The following is an 18,093-nucleotide window of genomic DNA, read 5'->3' as shown; positions in this document are numbered from 1 at the left end:
CCTCCTCCCTTTTAATCGTTCTCCCTCAGCTTCTTTAATTGTTTCAATTACTTTGGCTTGCAGCTTCTTACAACCCCACTTCTCTGCGTCCCAAATACGGGATGTACTTATGGCGTGTACATATATTACGAAAGAGGAGATGATAAGAACTCTTACACAGTTAGAACCATGGTATCAGAATAGTGTATATAATAAATTAAATCTTATCTAACAATTCTTTGTGATTTCGGCTTTAGGTTTTGATCTAAAATATGGCTTTTAAATTAAGCAACTAGATGCCCACTGAAAATGTTGTCAATCATTAGCATGGATTGACAACATTGTGATTGTCATGTATTGATCATTTCTTTGGCCACCATATACGTTCTAATTGAAATGCTCATGTGCTTCAAATCGAAACTCCGTGGAGCAATGTAACTGCATCCATGTATGAGTGTGCAATCCTACTGGAAAAGACATTTATCTTTTGACAAAATATGTTTAACATATATTCTTTTCAATAATTACATTTGAACATGGTTTTCTTGCGTTGGTATTATGTGAGAAGACACTTACCTAATGTTAAATATGTATGCAGTCTATGAAATATTTAATTAACACAATTTGAATGTGCAGTGAGATGGAAATGAGGCAGGGTAAATAATAAAGGATTATAACAATCATAAATGACCATGAGAACCTGGAGATTAGAAGGTACATGTTTATCTAAGAAAGCTTAATCCACTCATGGGAAGAGCAAGATGGGATCAGTCAGATCAATAGCCACAACCATTTCCATGCCCAAATTTGACAGAAGAGGCGAACTAGTGTCTACCCTGGTATTCCCCACGATTGGATAAGCAATGGCACAAGGACATTAACAAGGTTTAAACCATAAAAGTTTAATAATATTTAGTAATAAAAAAAGTTGTTTTAATAATAATAAATTATTAATAAAATTTATTAATAATATAAATCTCTACACGATGAATCACACTAGATGGTTTGAAACGCATTGTCAACAAATTTCTCATGTGATTTTCACCAAAAAATAGCTTAACAATTATAATATGGATCACATAAACTTAAATTTAGAAATAATAATATTGTTAATAGTTAACTATATTAGCAATTGGGCTTCAGGAAATTTAAATTTTTAAATTATCAATAGCCAAGATCTGATAATATGTGAATATGTTTCACTAATACATAATCCAATAGATAGCATACATGATTATGAACCCAACGGAATAATATTAAACCCAAGGGACTAACATTATTATCCCAAGATATATAAACCCTAAGATAAATATTATAAACACTAAAATAAACATGGTTCACCATGGTTCATCATGGTTGATTTTCATATTGAGACAATCCTTGTCACAATATGACGTTGGACCATTGTTGACCATGATTACCATGGTTGATTTTCATATCAACACAATCTTTGTGACAATGTGATGTTCGACCATGGTTGACCAAGATTGACCATGGATGAGCATGTTTGATTTTATAAAACATGGTTGACCAAGGTTGACCATGACTGACCATGGTTTAGCAACGGTGATTATCATATTCAGACAATATTTGTCATAATACGACATTGGACCATGGTTGAGACAATGATTGAATTTATAAAACATGGTTGACCATGATTTATATTACAAACCCAAGGGAAAATAAACCCTATGGATTAATGCTAAAAACTCAAGGGACTATAAATCTGAGTGAATAATATTAAACCCTAGGAATATGAACCCTTAGATTAATAAACCCAAGTAACTGATATTATAAACCTAAGGGAATAATAAACCCAAGGGATAAAAATTATAAACCCAATTTATATAAACCTTAAAATAAATATTTCAAACCCTAAAATAAATATTGTTGACCATGGTTGCTTTCCATATTGAGACAATCCTTGTCAAAATGCAATGTTGGACCATGGTTGGCCATGATTGATTTATATATTGAGACAATATTTGTCACAATGCGACGTTGGACCATGGTTGACCATCGTTAGCCATGATTGATCATGGTTGATTTTCGTATCGAGACAATCTTTGTCACAGTGTGACATTCGACCGTGGTTGATCATGGCTGATTTTATAAAACTGGTTGACCATGGTTGATCATGGCTGACCATGTTTGATTTTATAAAACATGGTTGACCATGGTCAAGACCATCATAATTTATCTTGATGAAAGAGATTTTAATCAAGGTTGATCATGATTGATGAAATTCAACCATGGTTAATCATCGTTGACCATCACTGACAATTGTTGACTATGGTTGACTATAAAGACATTGACCATAGTCAACCATATTCAAGCATTATTAGCCATCGTTGATCATGGTTCACTACAGAGACATTGATTAACCACTATGACCATGGTTGATGATGGTGGAGCATGCTTGACTGTAGAAGATCATCGTTGAATACGATTGATCATGATCAAAGATGGTTGACATTGATTGACAATGGTTGAACATGGTTGAACATATTTGACCAGATTCAACTACAGTTAACCATATTCAATTTTATTCATAAATTAATAAAAAAAAAAAATTGTATATTTATTTAAAGTCATTTATTTATAATAATTAATATTAATACTAATATTATATATATATATATATATATATATATATATATATATATATATATAACCATTTTATTTACACATTTATATAATTAATATTTTATGTGTTTATATATATATTAAAAAAAAAATAGTTTATTAAATAAAACTTAAATTTTCATTTTCAAAATAAACCTAAATAGATTTATTAAAAATATTAAACTCTTTAAACATATATTTCATATTAACAAATTTATTAAAAAATAAATAAATTTAGACTACCAATTTTACAAATTGATTTTAACTAAATTAATACTAAATTAGTGTTTACAAATAAGAATGGTTATACAATTCAATTTAAAAACCTTAAAACTTTTTATTACAGTAAAATTATACCATTTTTATAAAAGTTAATAATTATAATTACAATAAATAAAATTTAAAATTTTCCAAGTATCTATTTCATTGGAAAAAATTATTCAAATTATTAAATTCATAATTTAACCTTTTATATTTTTTTACAATTAAACTAACTTCCAACCAATTCAAAATTCTTACCCTGCCTTACCCTCCCATATATATCTCCAATGGAAATGTGTTTTCTTTGTCATTACGTTACTTGACAAAAGAGGCGTTGAAATTTTATTCGCCCAAAACTCACGAGTGGGGATGTATGCACGTGGTTCTGAAAACCCACGACCGACAATCAGGTCATGTGTACTTGAAAAAAGCATTGTGTCATATCTCTTGAACAAAATGAATTACCTCGATTAAAAAAAAAATTACACGTGCAGTTTAAATCATGGATACTTTTTATTTATTACTTATTTGTGTGTTGATACACTTGTCACACCTACATGGAGGACGGCAGGGGCTATTTCCACCCCTATAGATCCATTAATACACTTCAAGTACAGTACAGGGTGACAGTATGCCATCGCTGCCAACCCGTGTGCATCCTTTCCCCGACGAACAGATTCCGATTAATAAGAGAATGTGTCGATGTCTCTGTATGTATTCGCATTCATCCACCATGACTTATGCATCCATGATGGATCCCAGAAATTGCGTTGACAGTACGCCATGCTTTTGGAGGTTATGGCATGGAGCATACATGATTGTATATGCTCAAGTTTTTAAATTATGCGCGGGCTAATGAAATTCAAATTTGAAATCGTTCTGGAAAATCAACCCCGCCCTCATTTTCTTAAAAAACCCAAACCTCTATGCGAACCATGCCCATTATCGTTGATAGAAGAACTCTGGAATTGGTAAGACTTCGTCTAGACGTCAGTTGATCGGGGAGAGCTCCGACATGATGCCTTGTACACATAACAGGGTCTCCTCATCCCGCTTGTTTCCGAAGCACATACACAGAACAATGCATAAGAACGTGGTTCGAAACTGGTACACGATACTAACCGCTCCAACTGCTGCGGGTAGCTTCGTTACTCAATTTTTCCACCAGGCGACCTATGCTACATTCCCTCACCTTCCAAAAGGCAGATTGGAAATATTGGTTGTCGTGAACTAACATCTATTTTGTGGATGCTCTGCGCCTGCAGAATTCATTCCCATCATTGCGTGAAGGTCTTTAAGTTTCTGGGAGCCCTAGGATCGAATCTCGACGGCCAAAGTCAGTTCATTTTAAGTTTCGGGAGCCCTAGGATCGAGTCTCGTCGGCTTAAGTCTGTCCATTTTAAGTTTCAGGGACTCCCAGGATCAAATCTGGTCGGCCTAAATCGGTTCATATCGCTTTGTTCGCAGCTCGGGGCAGGTTGCCATGATGGCAGATCAACAGAGAATCTACCCGATGATTGCAGATATCAAGAAGGATGCAGGCGAATATGTAAACGAGAAGCCAAGCGCTCCATTGGCGCCCAATTCTAGCAATCTTTCATCTAAGAAGGGCGGAGTCATCCCACTGAGAGTTAAAGATTCCAAAGGACCAAGTTATCTCCAGAAGAGAGCATCCCAGATACTTGTCACCGCCTCCCAAGCGCCAGTGCTCCTGTTGCCGCTGCTTGTGCTGCACCATTTGATTTTTAATCACACTCGCCTGTGGCGTTCTGTACTTGGTCTTCCGGCCCAAGATCCCCAAATACTCTCGACAGCGTCCATATTACTAATTTCACCATCAACCCCGTCGATTTCAGTACAAATTGTCAATTCGATGTGAAAATAAAGGCCTAGAATCTCAACAAGAGGATCGGTATATATTATCTCGACAACAGCCCTCTGTAGTGGCCAATCTAGGGTGCTAGATTAGACTAGATTTAATATCAACCAAGGTAGGTAAACTTAGAGGCATGTGTCTAAAGTCTATAGACCTAAAAGGATCTCATCTACCTAACTAAGTGTTTACTCTGACAGGCTACAACACTCATTTACAGGAGATTGAAATATGTTTCCTCTCACACTTTAACACTCAGGTCATCTAATTTATCTAACTGTTCTAAAGAAACAACGTGTTGCTAGACTGAGTTTTCAACCCTCTTACAAAGATATTATCCACAAAAGCTCTTTCCAGCTAACACACTAAGCATTCATAAAAATCAAAAGCTCTTTTAAGCACACCGAAATTTTAAATGCATGAAAATAGAGTCCACAGAGATACTTCGAAATCTAATGATCGATCAAATATTTTACAAGATATTGTTCAATGAGCTAGCAATCGAATTCTCAAGCTATCACCATGAATATTATTTGCAAGAACTTCTAATCAAATCAATAAACTCACAGGCAAGAAAATAACATTAAACACTATTCACACTATTCAGATCCGAAAACGCTATGGAAATGAAAATAAAAATATACCAACCTCCACGTAGGGCCCGTCCATGCTCCAATGACACACTTAAGAAACTTCAAGCGATGAGAATGTTAACGCATAAGCACTGTAAGGGTAAAGCGATGACTGTAATTAAGTTCTGGAAGTCGAAATCACATGCAAGAGCAATGTTCTAGAAACAATACACAGGAATAATAATCGTTCTGGACAATACAATATGCAGTCTTTTATCTGCTTGTCTCCTATCCTATATTCACTAACTTTTCCTCTAAATCGAATGTACATACATTATGCAGATGTTTCTGCTTTTACAAAAGAGTGATTTTTGTCTTTTCTAATCTTAACTGATTTCCAAAGCAAAACGAAATGAGTTTGGCAAACTCTGGCTTTTTGCTGCCTTTGTGACCAAAAAAGCTGGGTTTGACTAGCATTGACCATGTATCCAGAAGCTTTAGATTCGCTGTTGAATAGATCTTTCACCATGTATGTACATTCCAGATCACGTTCCTATCCTTTGTTTTGATTTTGCTGCCATGCCACGTGTCACATCATAAACCATTTACAGAAAGTCATGACATCTTGTAATTTTTGTTGAAAATTCCTAATTTTTAACATAAAAATTCACAAATTAAATTTAATGTAAGTTAACAACTATAATGCTTTGATTAATCAATTTCAATGGACTATGAGGGGTTTATGGGAGAAAAAGATAGACAAATGATGGATTTCTAGAAGAAAAGGATGGCAATGAAATGGTACCAACATCTGCCCCAAGCTCAATGATTTAGCATGTCCTCATGCTAATCCTGATGTGCTCCCTTTATACTCTGTTCCTGCTTGTGCCTCTGCCGCTTGTAACAATGCATCTATATTCTTCTGAGCTTGGGAATTCTTCTGAACGTGGAGCTCATGTTTCAAATTCTTGTATTTCTCTTTGAGAGCTTTCTTTTGAGTATACCATTTGGTTGCCCATTTGCAAATGTTGGTTTGTTCAGTCTTAAGTCTTTGATTTGCTCCTTCAACTTCTCATTTTTCTGCTGAGTCTCCTTGCTCTGAGCTCTCAACATTTCATTCTCCTTCTTGATGACCTTCTCTAGCATGTTGGCCTCCATCAATTCTTCTTTTAGCTTTTCAATTTGTTTTTCTAACCTCCTTTGTTTCTTGTTTGCAGGTGTTGGCTCTTTCCCTTGTACATTGTTACTCTCGACTTCCATTTCGGCTTCTGGTCCTGGCAGTGAATGAGCACTGCTCTCAATGTCCATCGGTGCATGTGCATTTGACTCTGGTTGATCTTCTTGTGTTTGGGTCTTTTGCATTCTCCTTGATCTTCTTGTATATGTAGTGAAAATTTTGTCTCGCTCAATTTTCTGGGCAGCTTCTTGCCTCATCTTTCTTGTCCTTACACTACTACTGTGTGGAGGAACATTGCTTGACTTGCTCACAGGGATTTCCTCATCAATATCAAGCATAAATTCTGAGCGCTCTTGCTGTTCCTGTTCATCTTCTCCATCTTTGATTTGATTAGCAACCAAAAATTCCTTCCATGTTTTTCCCCTCCTCTGCACTTCAAATTCAATTAGAATTTTAATCAACCCAAAATGACATAAACTCTTATCTTCATTACCCTTTCGTTTCTGAATGGTCTTTGCCATTTTAGTCAAACTTTGTAAGAGGAAGTAAGGTAAACTGATGGTGCATTGCCCTTTTAAGTGCAACAGGAGTTTAATGTGATATAGATAGACTATGTTGTAACGACCTTCACACGTAATAAATTTCTGAATAATGTACACCATTTCATCCCATGGCTGCATCAGCCAGCTTCTAGGGACACCCTTTTTCCAGTTGATAGAGGAAACCCTTGACCTAGACATGAATTGAGTCCATGATTTTTCCTTAAATTGTTTTGTTTTGAAATATTTTTCTTCTTCTGGACTGATTCCCAAGGTTTGTGCTATGGTATCCTCTGAAATCCTAAAAGAGAAGTTGCCTATCAATGCTTTCTCTCCATTAAATGTAAATGCAAATTGCTTGGTTAACTCTTCATTATTTCCATTAAACTTCTCTAGGAAGGATAACCATTGTTTTTCCCTTAAAATTGTAATACAGTCATCATGATATTGGGAACTATCAAATGTCGTAGGCTTTGCTCTATTGGTCATTTTGACAAAGAAACTCCTGTTCTAACCCTTTTTGTTTATGCTTAATAATTCAACAAGGGTCTCTTGATTTGTTACCTTTGTTTTGCGCTCCACTCAACCAACCTGGTAGCGCCCTCTGTTCTCGGGGTCTCCTTCTTCAATGACTTGGGTAGCGACTGGATTAATGTCCTCAGATTATGGCGGAGGTAGAAACTCGTGGTGAGCCCAATTACTATGCTCTCCCTTTGTAGCGCCTGTTGTTCTCAGCCTTTTTTTGAAATCACAGAGTTTGAATTACTAGTATGATAACGCCCTTTTTACGAACTGAGAATGAAATAAAACTTAACAACCGACCTTACCCAATTTACTATAATGATAATGCAGAGCACATTCATATCACTAAGACAGAGGAGCTGTACTGGTTTGCATAAGTACAATCATGAGAACGTCGTAGACATATAAGGAGTGTTGGACTAATGATAACGGATAGCTGTTGCATGAGTCGACTTGGGTCAAATGATCGTTTTATAACTTGGACGATTCAAAAAAATGAATGAAATCGTTTAACACTTGGCTCTCCAATGATTCACCACTTGTCCATTACTTGTTGGTACTTGGCCGATTAGGAAGATGATGGATCGATGATAAGGTTTGATGGCCGATTCAAGAATGAGGAGTTAATGACAAGGTTTGAAGGGTGGTGTAGGAGAAGATTTAAAAATCGTAGGAGGAATATGGCGATAGGCTAGAGTGTGTTCCGAAATGATAGTAGTTAGGAATGTTACAAGGGTGATGGGTATAAGAGTGTTTTTGAAATTGATCATAAGCAATCATAATCATCATATTTGACACTAAAATAATTCAAGAATTTTAAATGTTAAAAATAAAAATTACAACAATACATTACACTTTGATGGTTGACCAAGAGTTGAGTTGGCATGCATAGGTAGGACTGATCTTTATTGTCTAGATATGACTAATCTTCACTGTCCATAATAGGTCCCTTCTGAGATAAAATTGGATAGAACAGGTCCCTTTGAGATCTAAAGAATGTTGTGTGTGCAGCTTCTTTGAAATCTGAAGAACTATGTGTGTGCAGCTTCCTTGATCTTTGGTGTTGATGTAGCCTTGATGATAAGAAACCTTTGAAACTTTATTGAAGTACCCTGATGTAGCAGTCTTTAACAGGTCCATTTAATGTTTGTTGAACAGGTCCCTCTAATATTAGTGTTGGTAACATAGTCTTCTGAACAGGTCCCACTGCATATTTCTTGAACAGGTCCCTCTGATTAGAACAAATACAAAAACAACTTCTTTATTGAAATACTGAAGTGCTGAAACAAACTCTTTGAAAATTTACAATGAGGAGATGAGATAAGGAAAACAAAAATGTTGATGCTTCTCCCCCACTAAAGCTTTGACTTGTCCTCAAGTCATTATTGAAGTGATGAACCAAACAGTAAACAAATAGAACAAGGAATTCTTACCAGCCAAAGAATTGGTTTTCAAGTAAGAATTTTGGGTTAGAGTGTGCCAGAGTCTGGTTTTCACATCTAAACCACTATTAAATTTATTTATTTTTATTTTTTATTTTTTATAATTTTTATTTTTTTTAAATTGAAATGAAATGAACTAAGGTAGAAATATCACAACTGAAGGCTGCAATATCTCAACCTCCCTTTGTTGAGATACAGTTTGAAGAAAATCCTCCTTGCTGATGGGCTTATGGTAGAGTTTCAACCGATGGCCATTGACAAGAAAGGGGTGGCCTTCTCCATCAATGGTAATAAGCTTGACTGATCCATTTTCATAAACTTGAACTATTTCATATGGGCCCATCCAATGTGTGGTAAATTTGGCTTTATGATCTCTGAATTTAGAGTCAAAGAGTAAAGCCCAGTCTCCTTCTTTGAACTATTTCTTCTTGATGTGTGCATCATGCCACTGCTTCCTTTGTTTCTGCATTAGGAGTGTTGTCTCCTCTGCTTGCTGCCTCATTTCATCTAGCTGGTTCAATTGCTGAATCCTCTCTTGTTGGGCTTCATTGAGATCAATTCCTAAATCTGCAACCATCTTATAAGTGTGTATTTGAAATTCAATAGGAAGCATTACCTCTTTGCCATACACCAACTGATATGGTGTAAATCCTGTAGTGTTCTTCCACATGACTCTATAAGCCCAGAGTGCATCTTTGAGCTTCTCTTCCCAATTCTTTCTGTTCATTGCTACGGTCTTAGTGATAATTCATTCCAATATTTTATTTGTGGATTCCACCTGGCCATTGGCCTGTGGATGGTAAGGTGTACCTTTTCTGTGCTTGATTTGATATTTTTCTATGATGTCTTTAACTAGCTTTGAAATAAACTGAGTACCTTGATCTGTCACTATCTCCCTTGGTACTCCATACCTTACAAAAATTTCTTCAAAAAGGAAGTTTACCATTGTTTGTTCAGTTGCTCGGACTAGTGCTTTGGCTTCAGCCCATTTTTTCACGTAATCAGTACATACTAGGATGTACTTTTTACCTTTGGAAGTTGGATTGATGGGTCCTATGAAATCGAGAGCCCATTTTTCAAATGGCTCTAAGTGTACTTGAGGCTGAAGTGGCATTTCATCTGTAGCTGTTGGCCTATCCATTCTTTGACAGCTATCACAACTCTTCACATACTTCTTGGAATCCTTAAAAATAGATGGCCAGTAGTATCCAAGACTAAGAATCTTGAATGCTGTTCTTTTAGCTGCAAAATGCCCACCACACGGTTTATCATAGAAAGATTTTAAAATATCAAATATTTCATCATTTCTTACACATCGTCTAATAATCATATCATAACCAGTGTAAAATAAATCTCCATTAACCCATGAGTATCGAGCACTTTGTTTGATTAGCTTCTTCTTTTCCTTTGGAGTAAAATATGGAGGTGTTCTTCCTGTGGACAAATAGTTTGCCAAGTCAGCATACCAAGGATTCACTATTGAAATTGCAAATAAATTTTCATCTGGAAAAGAATCTTCAACCGGAACAACCTCACCTGGATTTTGCAGTCTAGAAAGAAAATCTGCGACCTGATTCTCCTTACCTAGTCTATCTAACACTGTGATATTAAATTCCTGTAATAATAACAGCCATCTGGTAACTCTGCCATTAGTTACTGGTTTATTCATTAAATACTTAATGGCAAAATGGTCAGTATGTACAAAAACCTCATAACCAGTTATATAATGTCGGAATTTATTCACAGCATGTATGATTGCAAGCATTTCTTTTTCAGTGACTGTGTAGTTTAATTCTGCAGGTGTTAGATTTTTACTAATGAAATAGATGGAATAATGAAAAGACTCCTCTTTTTGGCCTAATGATGCACCTACTGCAGTATCGGATGCATCTGTAAAGATGTGAAATGGTAGGTTCCAGTTAGGTCCTTTTAAGACTGGTGTGGTTGATAACTTTTCTTTGAGTGTTTCAAATGCTTGCTGACAATTCTCATTCCAGTTGAAAGGTGTATCTTTTGCTAGAAGTTTAAACAGAGGTGAAGCTATTTTACTAAAATGTTCAATAAACCTTCTGTAATAGCTTGCATACCCAAGGAAACTTCTTACCTCTTTTTGAGTCTTCGGAATTGGCAAATTGACAATGATCTGGATTTTTGATGGATCAACTTTAATGCCTTGAGAAGAAATATAGTGTCCTAATACTATCCCTTCATTTAACATCATAAAACACTTTTCATTGCTCAGGGACAGATTAGCTTCAATACATCTCTTCAAAACTTTTTCAAGATTCTCTAATGCATGCTTAAATGAATTACCATACACTGAAAAATCATCCATGTAAACTTCAACAGAATCATGAACTAAATCAGCAAAAATAGCTAATACAGCTCTCTGAAATGTAGCTGGAGCATTGCAAAGTCCAAATGGTAAAACATTATAAGCATAAGTGCCCCAAGGACAAGTAAAAGTGGTTTTGTCCTAGTCCTCTAAGGCTATCCTGATCTGGTTGTAGCCACTGAAACCATCAAGAAAAGAGAATGATGATTTCCCAGCTAATGTGTCTAGCACTTGGTCAATAAATGGTAGTGGAAAATAATCTTTGAGGGTTGCTTTGTTCAATTGTCTGTAATCAACACAAATTCTCCACTTGCCATTTTTCTTGGGCACTACTACCAATGGGGATACCCACTGACTGTCAGAGATAGGATAAATAAAATTGACTTTCAATAGTTTTTGTAATTCATCTCTAACAATATCCTGAACCATGGGATTCATTCGTCTCTGCGGTTGCCTCACTGGTTTGATGTTACTATCCGTATAAATATGGTGAGTACATGTTTCAGGGTGAATTCCGTGCATATCGGTGTAGTCCCAAGCAAATGCTTTCTGGTATTTTCTCAATAATTGAATCCATTTTTCCTCCTGAGATGAGTCTAGGTGAGTGCCAATATTCAAAGTGTTTCCTAGACTAATCTCTATGGTCTTGCTCTGTGTGTTTGTGATAGATTGGATAGGAAAAATATTCTGAAATGTTGTTTGCAAGGAATGAATGGTGCATGTTTCCTGAAAATTTTGTGCCAAAAGTTCATCTGCAGCATGGTATTGGTCATTTCTCAATTCTTCGGAAACATCAGGTTGAGAAAGGAACAATTCTACCAGAGCATCATTATTATGTTCTTGAAAATCATAGATTTGGTTGATGCTGAAAACAGATTGAACTTCTTCCTTGTCATTGTATTTATCGTCAAGCCATAAATTGTGTGCTACTGCTGGGGATTGTGCTGATGGGTAAAGAGTGAGTTGTTTTCTTTCAATTACTCGTGAAATGATCATATTACCCGATCGACATCCTATGAATGCATCAGCAGTTGCTAACCATGGTCTACCAAGGATGATAGGGTGTCCTCCTAAATTGGATTTTGGCTGAAGAACTAAAAAGTCCATTGGATACTGCCAAGATTCCAGTGAAATAATTATGTCCTCCAAAATCCCTTCAGGAATCACTTTAGACCTATCAGCGAGTTCTAGAACAATTGTTGTGTGCTGCAAGTTTGTGAGCTGGAGTGTTTTCATTGCTTCAAGGGTCATCACATTTATTGCGGCCCCAAGGTCAATTAAGGTGTTTGGAATATGTATGTTGTTAATGATTGTAGTGACTCTGGGAATACCAGGATCAACATACTTTTCCATTGAAATGGTGTTTGTCATAAGGCCAGCTAAATGTCCAATAACATGAATAGTTTGTGGATCAACTCTTTTCCTAGTAGGCTTTTTAAGGCACAGTTCTTTGATGGCTTTAGTATATATGGGAATGTCTTTTATGGCTTGTAGTAGTGGAATTTTTATATAGATATTCTTTAGCTCATCTAAAACATCAAACTGTGGTATTGACATGGGAAGTTTTGTTTGGACCAATCTGTCTGGAAAAGGTGGTGGATGCAACAATTGCATTTGTTTATTTTTTATGTCATCATTTTGTTTCCTTTGAATTGGAGTTTCATTTTCATTTTCTCCGTTTTCTTCTTGTTTATCAGCTGTTGGAGATTCTTTGTGAAGTATCTTACCAGACCTCAAATTGATATTTTGCAAGGGTAATGTGGGATATGATGGTCCCTCATCTACATTATAAGCTGGTCTCTCTGCTATGTTATTTGGATTTGGTACAGGTTGAGCAGGGATTTGAGTAGGTCTAGGAGGTTGTTGGTTAGATGGAAGTTGTAATTGTGGTGGATTTATTGGTGGAGGGGCAGGTAATGCTTGTTGAGTGAGTTGGGGTTGATGTGGGTAAACAACTTGCTGCTGAGGATATTGCTGATATGGTTGAGGATATGGCGAATATGGCTGATGATATTGTTGATATGGCTGCGAATATGGTTGGTATGGTTGAGGATATGGTTGATATTGTTGAGAGTATTGCTGAGATGGTCTCCGTTTTTGTTGTGGGTAATTTTGGTGCTGCCATGGCATGGGTACATTCCACGAATTCTGAGCATACATATGATCATGTGCAGGAAATTGCAAATTCTAGTTTGGGAACATACCTTGAGGTGGAGGTTTTCGCTGCCATGGTCTCTTTGCGCCCATGAAATACACATTTTCCATATCTGTGTTAGCTGCCACATTACAATTCTACAAAATCTTGACTTTAGAGCAATGAAATATATCATGATTTTCAGTACAAAAGGCACAAACTTGAATGTTTTCTAATGGGTCTTTTAAGGCATGTTTCTTCCGGCATTTTGGACAAAAGACAGCCATCATTTGATCTTCCTCTTCTTGTCTTTTCTTAGCTTTGAGAGTGTCAATTTGAGTTCCTAAGGTACTCAATAGATCTGTTTTGAATTCCTCTAACAAATTTCCTATTTCAGCTCTTGTGACACTTGCTGAAGGAGATTTTGTGGCTTTGGATGATATGGTTCTTTTTCCAATTTTGGCTTTTCTCCTAGAATACTTTTCACATAACTCAACAATTTCTTCAAAAGGTAAAGTGGAAATATCACCTTTTCCCATCAAATTAAGATCATCTAAGTATTCCTCTCGAATGCCCTTCAAAAATATTGTTCGAATCAGATCAAGAGGCATGGTTCTGTGTTTTGATTTTTGTAAATTGTAAACAAACCGCTCCAAGTACTCCTATAAATTTTCATCCTCTTGTTGATTCATCCTAAAGATATCATCTTTGGAATCTTTCGATCTACAATAAGGTTGGTATTTCTTTAGGAATATTCTTCTCATGTCATCCCAATCAGTTATTGCATGTTCACCAAGCCCCATGAACCATCTTAATGTTGATTCTTTTAATGTTGCTGGGAAGAGTCTAAGCCTATGGGCATCATCTGTGTAACCATATGTTTGACATACAATGTCAAACTCAAACAAGAATGAATCTGGGTCTTCTGAAGCCATGCCATAAAAGTTTGGTAGCACAGATGGAGGTATGTTTTTCATTTTTATTTCGTCATCCTCTTCTGGTTCTTGAATAGGAAATTTAAAGGTTGACTCTTCCTCCTCTCTTCGACCTTGATTTGGTGGTCCTCTTGCTGATCCATCTCCTTCCTCAGCCATTTTGATAGGTTCCTCTGTTGATTTAATTTCTTGTTCAGTGTCACTTGTTTCAAAGAGAAGTTCAAGGAAAGATTGTTGAGTTACTGTGCTACTTTCTCTTTTTATAGAGGATTCAGGGAAATGTTTCTTCTGTGATTCGTGTGCTAATAGAATTTGCCTCTCGATGAGTGTGAGTCTTTGCCCTGATTTCTATTTATCCTCTAATGTTTGTATGGTAACTTTCCCAGCTGGTGTTGTGTGTTCAACTTTTCCTAAAGGGTCTGCTCCTGATGGTAGGTTAGTTTTTGGATGGGGGGTTTTTATGAATCTACCTTTATTATCTCTAGATCTAGGCATAAGCAAACATGACTTCTAAAATGATAATTAAAATCAAATCTATGTTGTGTTTTTGTTTGTTTTTGTTTATTTTAATTTTTAATTTTTTTTATATTTTGTTTTTTTTCGAAATCCTCTAGCTGCGCCTCCCCAGCAACGGCGCCAAAATGTAGTGGCCAATCTAGGGTGCTAGATTAGACTAGATTTAATATCAACCAAGGTAGGTAAACTTAGAGGCACGTGTCTAAAGTCTATAGACCTAAAAGGATCTCATCTACCTAACTAAGTGTTTACTGTGACAAGCTACAACACTCCTTTATAGGAGATTGAAATATGTTTCCTCTCACACTTTAACACTCAGGTCATCTAATTTATCTAACTGTTCTAAAGAAACAGCGTGTTGCTAGACTGAGTTTTCAACCCTCTTACAAGGATATTATCCACAAAAGTTCTTTCCAGCTAACACACTAAGCATTCATGAAAATAAAAAGCTCTTTTAAGCACACCGAAATTTTAAATGCATGAACATAGAGTCCACAGAGATACTTCGAAATCTAATGATCGATCAAATCTTTTACAAGATATTGTTCAATGATCTAGCAATCGAATTCTCAAGCTATCACCATGAATATTATTTGCAAGAACTTCTAATCAAATCAATAAACTCACAGGCAATAAAATAACATTAAACGCTATTCACACTATTCAGATTCGAAAACGCTATGGAAATGAAAATAAAAGTATACCAATCTCCACGTAGCGCCCGTCCACGCTTCAATGGAACACTTAAGAAACTTCAAGCGATGAGAATGTTAACGCATAAGCACTGTAAGGGTAAAACGATGACTGTAATTAAGTTCTGGAAGTCGAAATCACATGCAAGAGCAATGTTCTGGAAACAATACACAGGAATAATAATCGTTCTGGACAATACAATACGCAGTCTTTTATCTGCTTGTCTCCTATCCTATATTCACTAACTTTCCCTCTAAATCGAATGTACATACATTATGCAGATGTTTCTGATTTTACAAAAGAGTGATTTTTGTCTTTTCTAATCTTAACTGATTTCCAAAGCAAAACGAAATTAGTTTGGGAAACTCTGGTTTTTTGCTGCCTTTGTGACCAAAAAGGCTGGGTTTGACCAGCATTGACCATGTATCCAGGAGCTTTAGATTCGCTGTGGAATATATCTTTCACCATGTATGTACATTCCAAATCACGTTCCTATCCTTTGTTTTGATTTTCCTGCCATGCCATGTGTCACATCATAAACCATTTATAGGAAGTCATGACATCCTGTAATTAATTCACAAATTAAATTTAATGTAAATTAACAACTATAATGCTTTGATTAATCAATTTCAATGGACTATGAGGGCTTTATGGGAGAAAAAGATAGACAAATGATGGATTTCTAGAAGAAAATGATGGCAATGAAATGGTACCAACACCCTCTCATAGTTTTGTATTCAGGTTCGGAGCCTTGCACAGACTTCCTGCTGGTATTCTACCAGGGCCACAAGAACACTGGTGCTAAGCTCACCAATGCCATGAAGTCTACGCTCAATGCACAGATAAATTAGGCGGGCATTCCCCTGAAATTGAAGGCGATGTTCCCTTGAAGATAAAGGTTGGGAAGTTGAAGTTATGGAAGATAACACTTCGTGCGCGATGGGACCTTATCGTCGACCAGCTCGATGCCAAGGCCACAGTGACTGTTAAGAATTCCAAGGTGCGGGTGAAGCTGTGAGGATTGCGCGCGACTTAAGATGCATTGAATTCATGGTTATGGCAAGGTTAGGGTTAAGTGTTTTTGTGATAGGACCATATAGGTACTACGACTGCAGATATAATTTTTTTATATACAATTTGTTTTGTTCAGACTCCATATAAAATATTAACTGCAAACTTTCAGTTGGCAGACATGTTATTTTTAATAGCGTGGCCCTGTTTTTATGTAGATATGTTTTAGTATTTCCAAAATATAATTGGATTCTTTACTCTCTATTGTTCTTTCCTTGCTCTCACGGATGAGTAAGTATTTTGTGGGTATGTTGGTGAAATTTACAATTAAAGATGGTATATTTTAGGAATTTTTTAGAATGAGATTGGATGTAGAGTAATTGTTTGAGCCATTACTGTCAGTGTAAATATTTAAATTTGCCCATGGAAAGTTTGAGGGTTTGACTTTAGGATTTTGGGCTTCGTCGCACACAGTTTTTTCAAACCATGGTAGCTAGCATGAATGTATAGTATAAGGGAATTCCTCCGAATGAAGGCGTCCTCCAACTAACAGTGAAGCACCCACCAAACCCTGCTTAATGCAGCTATAAGCTACAATAACCAGACTGTACATAAACGAAAACTATGGAAGGAATTATGTTAATATGTACACAAATCACATAGCCTCAAACTCATAGGCTGCATACAAGAAGAAAAGAGGGTGCCATCAAGCTCATAGGTTGCGCACATTTAAAAACCAAAAAAAAAATTATTCAATAATATATGGTAAAGTCTATTTTGAAGAGGATCAAAAACCTTGAAATGCAAACAATTTTCATCTTAATATTGTAAACTTTAAAGAAGGATCAGATACTTTGAAATGTAAACTATTTTTATTTTAATATTGTAAAATTCGAAGGAAATAATTGTATTGGGAGGAATTGGATTCCTTAATGATTTTGAATTTTGTTTTGTTATTAAAATGTTGTTAATTTCTAAGAGAAAAGTTATTGTTTTAATAGTGGATTGGATCTATGGATCACAGAGTACATGCGCATATTTGACATTAAAAAGTTGGAAAAGAAAAATTTAAAGCAGTGAAAACTAAGCAAAAAAAATTAAATTTACACACTATGGATCACAGAATACATGCGCATCCTCAGTAAGGCAACATTTCAAGATTTCCGTTCCCTTTTTGCAAGTAAACTAAACTGCCTGAGTAAAGCAACAATTACAAGTTTCTATTCCCATTTTGCAAGAAAAGACGCTGAAAAATACTACACCTTCAATAGGATCCGGATTCCCTTGAACTAAGCCTCAAAATCTCCAGTTCCGCAACGGTTCTACAGGTTGTTGGCGTGTTCTGGTCCTCACCTGATTTTGACATAACCGCAAAGTTTTTATTGTTTTAATAGTGGATTGGATCTACAGATAACCTCAATTTTTTATAGTTATTTTAAAATGGGTTAAATTTTTCAAAAGTAATATATATAGAGATAT

The 18,093-nt window shown here is 35.9% G+C and overlaps 1 pseudogene; it reads left to right on the top strand.

Moving 5' to 3' along the window:
* The first annotated feature begins 4,351 nt into the window (after positions 1-4,351).
* On the top strand, positions 4,352-16,843 carry LOC149229662 (NDR1/HIN1-like protein 6; annotated as a pseudogene).
* Positions 16,844-18,093: the final 1,250 nt, after the last annotated feature.

This window comes from Pinus tabuliformis, chromosome J, assembly GCF_031772625.1.
Source record: "Pinus tabuliformis cultivar Carrire ecotype Pingquan chromosome J, CPIR1, whole genome shotgun sequence".
In the NCBI taxonomy this organism is placed as follows: domain Eukaryota; kingdom Viridiplantae; phylum Streptophyta; class Pinopsida; order Pinales; family Pinaceae; genus Pinus; species Pinus tabuliformis.
This window is presented reverse-complemented; position numbering and strand designations above follow the sequence as displayed.